Genomic DNA, 7606 nt, shown 5'->3' with positions numbered 1-7606 from the left:
ATATGGGGTCTCACTCTGTTATCAGGCTGGAGTGCAGTGATGCAATCATGGCTCACTGTAGCTTCAACCTCCTGGGCTCAGGCAATCCCACATCAGCCTCCCAGGTAGCTGGGACCACAGGCACTTACCACTATACTCAGCTAATTTTTAAATTATTTTGTAAAGATGGGGTCTTGTTATGGTGCCCAGGGTACTCATGAACTCCTGAGCTCTAATGATCTTCCCAACTCGGCCTCCCAAAGTTCTGGGATTACAAGTGTGAGCCACTATGACCAGCTCATTGTTATTAATCCTGCGTTAAATAACTAGTTATCTTTTTAAAGAATTTTGTTGAAATATAATATACTGGGCATGGTGGTGCATACCTGTAGTCCCAGCATTTTAGGAGGCTGAGGTGAGTGGTTGCATGAGCTCAGGAGATCAAGACCAGCCTGGGCAACATGGTGAAACCCCATCTCTACAAAAAATACAAAAAATTAGCTGGGCGTAGTGGTGCATGCCTGTAGTCCCAGATACTTAAGAGACTGAGATGGGAGAGTCACCTGAGCCCAGGAAGTTGAGGCTGCAAGGCTGCAGTGAGCCATTATCACACCACTGCACTCCAGCCTGAGTGATAAAGTGAGGCCTTATTTAAAAAAAAAAAAAAGAGAGAGAAACAATTAACAAGCCATACAATTCACTCATCTAAAGTGCACAATTCAACAATTTTTAGTATATTCACAGACTTGTGCAACTATCATTTTAGAGCATTTCATCATCCCAAAAAGAAACCCCATACTCATTAGCACTCTATTTTCCCCCAATCCTCCAAGCTCTAGGCAATCATTAATATGTGTCTATAGATTTGCCTATTCTGGCCATTTAAGGTAAATGAATCCATATCACATGTGGTCTTTTGTGACTGGCCAGCCAATTTTTTTTAAAGAGATAAAGCTCTTGCTTTGGTGCTCAGGCTGGTCTTAAATGCCTAAGCTCAAGTGATCCTCCTGCCTCAGCCTCTGCAGTAGCTGGTACTACTGACATGGCTTCAATTATTTTTTAAAGAAGTACTGTAAATTAGCAAGAAGTGTATTTTATCTTTGCCCACATTTTCACCATTTCCAGTGCTCTCTTCATTCCTTTGTGTAGTTACAGGTTTTCATCTGGCATCACTTCCCTTCTGCTTGGCAGATTTTTTTTTGCTTCCTTCCTTCTTTCCTTTCTCCCTCCCTCCCTCCCTTTCTCCCTTCCTGACAGAGTCTCGTTCTGACACCCAGGCTGGAGTGCAGTGGTGTGATCTTAGCTCACTGTAGCCTCTGCCTCCCAGGTCAAAATGATTCTCCTGCCTTGGCCTCCTGAATAGCTAGGATTACAGGCGCCTGCCAACATGCGCGGCTAATTTTTTGTATTTTAGTAGAAACAGGGTTTCACCATGTTGGCCAGGATGGTCTTGAACTCCTGGCCTCAAGTGATCCATCTGCCTCAGCTGGGATTATAGGTGTGAGCCACTGCACCTGGCCCTTTTAGCATTTCTTGTAGTGAAATTCTGCTGCCATTAAATTCTTCTCTCTCTCTCTATAGATAGATAGATATAGATAGACAGATAGATAGATAGATAGATAGATAGATATCGATATGTTTATAGCAATAGAAATTTATTCTCACAGTCCTGGAGGCTAAGAAGTTCAAGATCAAGGAGCTGGAAGGTTTGGTGTCTGATGAGAGACCGGATCTCTGCTTCCAAAATAGTGCCTTGGATGCTGCATTCTCACATGACAAAAAGGATGGAGAGCAAGGGAAACAGGCAGTTTTTATATATCTGACAAAGCCTTTATTTTGCCTTTTTTTGAAAGGTACTTTTACTAGGTTTAGAACTTTGGTTTGATTTCTTTTTTCAGTGTTTTGCCAACAGTGTTCCACCATCTTTTGGTTTGCATTATTTCGACAAAAAATTTTCTTGAGTTTTAAATCTTTGTTCTTCTTTAGTAATGTGTGGTTTTTTTCTGGCTTCTTTTAAGATTTTTTTCTTTATCACAATTAGATTATAATGCGCCTTGGTGTAGTTTTCTTCATGTTTCTTATGCGTGGGGTCATTGAGCTTCTTGGTTCTGTGGGTTCATAGTTTTCAGCATTTTCAAACATTTTCATTCATTACTTCATCAATTTTTTTGTTGTCCTAGCCCCCCTTTTCAGGGACTTCAGTTATACACACATTAGGCCACTTGAATTTATCCCAAAGTTCAACTTTTTTCTTTCTGTGTGTCATTTTGGGAAATTCCTATTGCTATAATTTTCTTGCAGTGTCTAATCTGCTATTAATCCCAGCTGTATACTTTTAAAAAATCTCAGACCCTGTATTTATCATCTATAGAAGTTTGATTTAAATTTCTGTATATCTTTTATGTTTTTCTTTAACACGCTTATACTTTCCTTTACCTTCTTGAACACATAAATTATATAACATAGTTATAATAACTTATACTGCCTACTAATTTGATGATACAAACATTGATAATAACACATGATAATCTGTGTCATTCTGGTGTCTATTTCTACCAAGCAGTTTTTCTCCTTGTTATGTCATATTTTTTTCTGTTTCCTTGCATGCCTGATAATTTTTCACTGGATCCTCGACAGTGGAGTTTTATGCCATTTGATGCTGCATTATTTATATTCCTTTTGATATCCTTGAGCTTTGTTCAGTTAAGTTCCTTCTGAAGCTTTCTCTCAAGCTTTGTTCATGAGACAAGAGTAGCATTTAGTTTAGAGCTAATTTTGCCTCATTACTGAAGGAATACCCTGTGTGTATCCCACCTCATGTCCCATGTATTAGCATTTTTTTTCTCTCTGGCTGGTGGACTCCTGTGTGAGCTCCAGGGATTGTTCTCTCTCCTTATCTCTGGTGATTCTTTCAGTAGCCCTAAATGGTTTCTTTCTACATAAACTTTGGTAAGTACTCGGTTAAAGATCCAAAAAGGGCTGGGCATAGTGGCTCATGCCTGTGAACTCCCAGGGCAGGAGGATTTCTTGAGGCCAGGAGTCCGAGACCAGCCTGGGCAATGTAGGGAGAACCCCATTTCTACCAAAGGAAAAAAAGTTTCAAGGACAACTTGGCAAATATCCAAAACTCTTTCTCTATTTAGCTCTCTCTTTTCCATGACTCTCCTCACCAGTACTCTGCCAAGTGAAATCTAGCTACCTTGCCCTGTGTGAATTCCCAACTCTGTTTCCTCTATTCAGGGAGACCATCACAATCTGTTTTAGTCCCCATTTCTTGTGCTACAGCCTGGAAACTGTCTTCTGTCAGTAACTGAAGCTACTGTAGGGTTCACCTCATTTGTTCCCCTTCATCCTGCCTGTTATCCAATGTCTGAAATCCTTATGTGGTAGACAGCATAATGACATTGCCCCAACTACAAAATGTTTATGTCCTAATTCCCAGAATCTGTGAATATATTAAGTGGCCAAAGGGACTTTACCTGTGTAATTAAATTAAGCATCCTGAGATGGAGAGGTTATCATGGATTATTCAAGTAGGCTTAATATATTGATAAGGGGTCTTTACAGGCAAAAAGGGGAAGCAGGAGAATTAGAGTGGGAGAAGATGTGATGACAGAGCAGAGGTCAGAAAGATGCATCACTGGCTTTGAAGATGGATGAAGGCCATAAATCAAAGAATACATAAGCCAATTTCCCAGCCTCTAGAAGCTAGAAAAGACAAGAAAAGAAATTCTCCCCTAGATCTTCAAGAAGGAATTCAGCCCTGCTGACACCTTGATTTTAGGCCACGGAGATCCATTTTAGACTCTTCAGAACTATAATATAATACATTTGTGTTGTTTTAAGGCATTAAATTTGTGGTAAATTGTTACAGTTGCAATAGGAAAGTAATATACCTCCTTTCTATATATTTTGTCCAGCTTTTGATTTGTTTAAAATTTGAGTGTGTTCCATTGCTCATCAAGGCAACTCAAACATAGACTCTGCAGTTTCTTTTTCTTTCTTTTTGTTTTTTTGAGACAAAATCTTGCTCTGTTGTCCAGGTTGGAGTGCAGTGGTACAATCTTGGCTTACTGTAACCTCGGCCTCTGGAGTTGAAGTGATTCTCCTCTCTCAGCCTCCTGAGTAGCTGAGACTACAGGTGCATGTCACCATGCCTGGCTAATTTTTAGTGGAGACAGGATTTTACCATGGTGGTCAGGCTGGTATTGAACTCCTGACCTCAAGTGGTCTGCCTACCTCGCCCTCCCAAAGTGCTGAGATTACAGTCATAAGCCACTGCGCTGGACACAGACTCTGCAGTTTCTACACACACTTGCATGCATGGCATTTGTACTTACCACAATAGGCTCCATTCTTGTGGACATATAGACTCCATTTCTCAGCTTCCCTTACAGTTGGGTTTGGCCATGTGACTTGTGTTCTAGCCAATGAAAGAGGAGCAGAAGTGAACAGTGTCATGGTCTATCAGTGCAATGAAATACTCTTCAACATTACAAAGGAACAAACTACTGACATACTGTATAATATGTCAAGATAAATCTCAAAAACATTGTGCTACATGGAAGAAACCAGAAACAAGAGACCACATATTGTGTATGATTCCATTTAAATAAAATGTCCAAAATAGGCAAATCCATAGAGACAGAAGATACAGTAGTGTCATCCAGTGAGATAGAAACAGAGATTAACAGGAAATGGGCACAAGGGATCTTACTGGGAGCATAAAATATGCTAAAAATGACAGGGTAATGGTTACACCACTTGGAAAAGCTACTAATCATCAAATTGTACATCTAAAAAGGAAATACTTCATGATCAGTAAAAAAAAAAAATGCCTCAATAAAGTTGTTTTCTTAAAGAATAAATATGAAAATACGAATCCAGTCTGTTACCTCATCATGGCCTGAAGCAAAAGTCCTTGCCAATTCTTCCCTTTTCTCTTAATCCATGCCCACAGTTCCAGTCAGGTAGAGACAGAATAAACGTAAAAACTCTCTCTCAGCTGGGCGCAGTGGCTCATGCCTGTAATCCCAGCATTTTGGGAGGCCAAGGCAGGCGAACTGCTTGAGGCCAGGAGCTCAAGACCAGCCTGTCCAACATGGTGAAACCCCGTCTCTACCAAAAAAAAAAAAAAAAAATTAGCTAAGTATAGTGGCGCGTGCCTGTAATCCCAGCTACCTGGGAGGGAGGCAGATGTTGCAGTGAGCTGAAATCAGGCCACTGCACTCCAGCCTGGATGGCAGAGCAAGACTCTGTCTTAGGAAGGAAAACAAAACAAAACAACACAAAAACAAAAAAACTCTCCCTCTAAGGCCAGCTAACTTGGAATAAAAACCTGAGGGACCTGTATATAAGGAAAGATTCTAAGGTAACAAAGAGAAGGTAAATGCATAAAACCAGAATGGAAACTTGAGTATGAAAATGCCAGAAGATTACTTATCTTTATTACGTAACTATTAAAATACACATCTAATGGAAAGGGGGAACTGCAATATATAAAGCAAACATGTAGCCAAAACATTTCTGTTTCTGAAGCTTTTGAAGCAGATCTTTATATCTGTGGAATAACTTTAAAGACAAAGAAGAAGAAGAATTTTAAAACTGATAATAATTCCTGTGTTGGTGGTTGTTTTCCTGGACCCAGACTTTAGAATTGCCCAAGGAATCCAATCCTTTTATCATTCTGGAGGAAAAAAGGTAGCTTCTCCTATCCTATATAGAGTAGGTCAGAGTCAGTTTGTGAAAGTATTCTCTTAACTTAGAGTTCCTTGGTGGAAGATTTTAAATTATGGAATTGTGGCTTTAGAATTTTTATCAGTTTTTGTTATTTCAATAGTTTTGGGGGTACAGGTGGTTTTGGTTACAGGGATAAGTTGATTAGAGGTTATTTCTGAGATTTTAGTGCACCAATTACCTGAGCAGTGTATACTGTATCCAAGATGTAGTCTTTTTTTTAAAGGGTTTTCCTTTTTTCCAAAAATTGCACCAACGTAAAGCAAAGCTTTAGTTGATGCGAGTGTGTTGTTTAGGCGTTAGCAGTACTGCCCTCGCTATGCGCTCATTGGACAGTAGCACAACCCCAAGAAAAGGATGGTTTCAAGATGCAGTCCTTTATTGCTCATCCCCTTCCCGATCTTCCCCCAAGTCCCCAAAGTCTAGTATGTCACTCTTATGCCTTTGTATCCTCATAGCCTACCTCCCACTTATAAGTGAGAAGATATGATAGTTGATTTTCTATTCCTGAGTTACTTCACATAGGATAATGGCTTCTGGCTCCAGCCAAGTTGCTGCAAAAGACATTATTTTGTTCCTTTTTATGCCTGAATAGTATTCCATCATGTATATATGCCACATTTTCTTTATCCACTTGTTGGTTGATGGACACTAAGGTTGTTTCCATATCTTTGCAATTGTGAATTATGCTGCTACAAACATGCACGTGTGTGTCTTTTTCATATAATGATTTATTTTCATTTGGGAAGATACCCAGTAGTGGTATTGCTGGATCGAATCGTAGTTCTACTTTTAGTTCCTTAAGGAATCTCCAAACTGTTTCCCATAGCAGTTGTACTAATTTACATTCCCACCAGCAGTGTAAAAGTGTTTCTTTTTAGCACATCGATGCCATCCATTGCTTTTTGACTTTTTAATTATGGCCATTCTTGCAGGAGTAAGGTTATATCTTATTGTGGTTTCCATTTGCATTTCCCTGATAACTAGTGATGTTGAATGCTTTTGCATATTTGTTGGCTGTTTGTATATTTTCTTTGTGGAAATGTTCTTTGCCCACTTTTGGTCACCTTTACTCATATCCTTTTCCCAATTTTTGATGGGATTATTTGTTTTGTAATTACTGATTGATTGAGTTCTTTGTAGATTCTGGATGCTGGTCTTTTGTCAAATGTATAGTTTGCAAAAATTTTCTCCCACTCTTTGGGGTGACTGTTTCTCTGCTGATTATTTCTTTTGCTGTGCAGGAGCTTTTTAGTTTAATTAGGTCCCATTTATTTACTTTTTGTTTGTTGTTGCATTTGCTTTGGAGGTCTTAGTCATGCATTCTTTGTTGAATTCTTCTAGAATTTTTATGGTTTCAGGTCTTAGATTTAAGTCTTTAATCCTTCTTGAGTTGATTTTTGTATAAGGTGAGAGATGGGGATCCAGTTTCATTCTTCTACATGTGGCTTAATAGTTTTTCCAGCATCATTTATTGAATAGAGCATCCTTTCTCCAATTTATGTTTTTGTATGCTCTGTCCAAGATCAATTGGCTGTAAGTATTTGGCTTCATTTCTGCCTTCTCAATTCTTTTCCATTGGTCTATTTTATATTTTTATATCAGTACCATGCTGTTTGGCTAACTACAGCCTTGTAGTATAGTGTGAAGTTGATGTATTCGTATGTTTTCACACTGCTACAAAGAGCTTACCTGAGACTGGGTAAGAAAAGAGGGTTAATTGACTCACAGTTCTGCATGGCTGGGGAGGCCTCAGGAAACTTACAATCATGGTGGAAGGCAAAGTAGAAGCAGGCACCTTCTTCAAAAAGCAGCAGGAGAGAGAGTGTGCACTAAGAAAGCTACACACTTTTAAACCATTAACTCTCATGAGAACACACTCACTATCATG

The 7606-nt window shown here is 39.2% G+C and overlaps 1 non-coding gene across 1 annotated transcript; it reads right to left on the bottom strand.

Annotated features, from left to right (window-relative positions):
- Positions 1-5951: 5951 nt before the first annotated feature.
- LOC116530068 lies at positions 5952-6077 on the bottom strand. Its single transcript, XR_004259816.1, has one exon. It is a non-coding gene; the product is annotated as a U4atac minor spliceosomal RNA (small nuclear RNA).
- Between the last annotated feature and the right edge of the window lie 1529 nt (positions 6078-7606).

The sequence above is a fragment of the Sapajus apella genome, unplaced genomic scaffold (assembly GCF_009761245.1).
Source record: "Sapajus apella isolate SASKATOON/1434 unplaced genomic scaffold, GSC_monkey_1.0 scaffold64, whole genome shotgun sequence".
Taxonomy (NCBI): Eukaryota; Metazoa; Chordata; class Mammalia; order Primates; family Cebidae; genus Sapajus; species Sapajus apella.
Note: the sequence above shows the minus strand (reverse complement) of the source record. Positions and strands in the feature narration are given on the sequence as shown.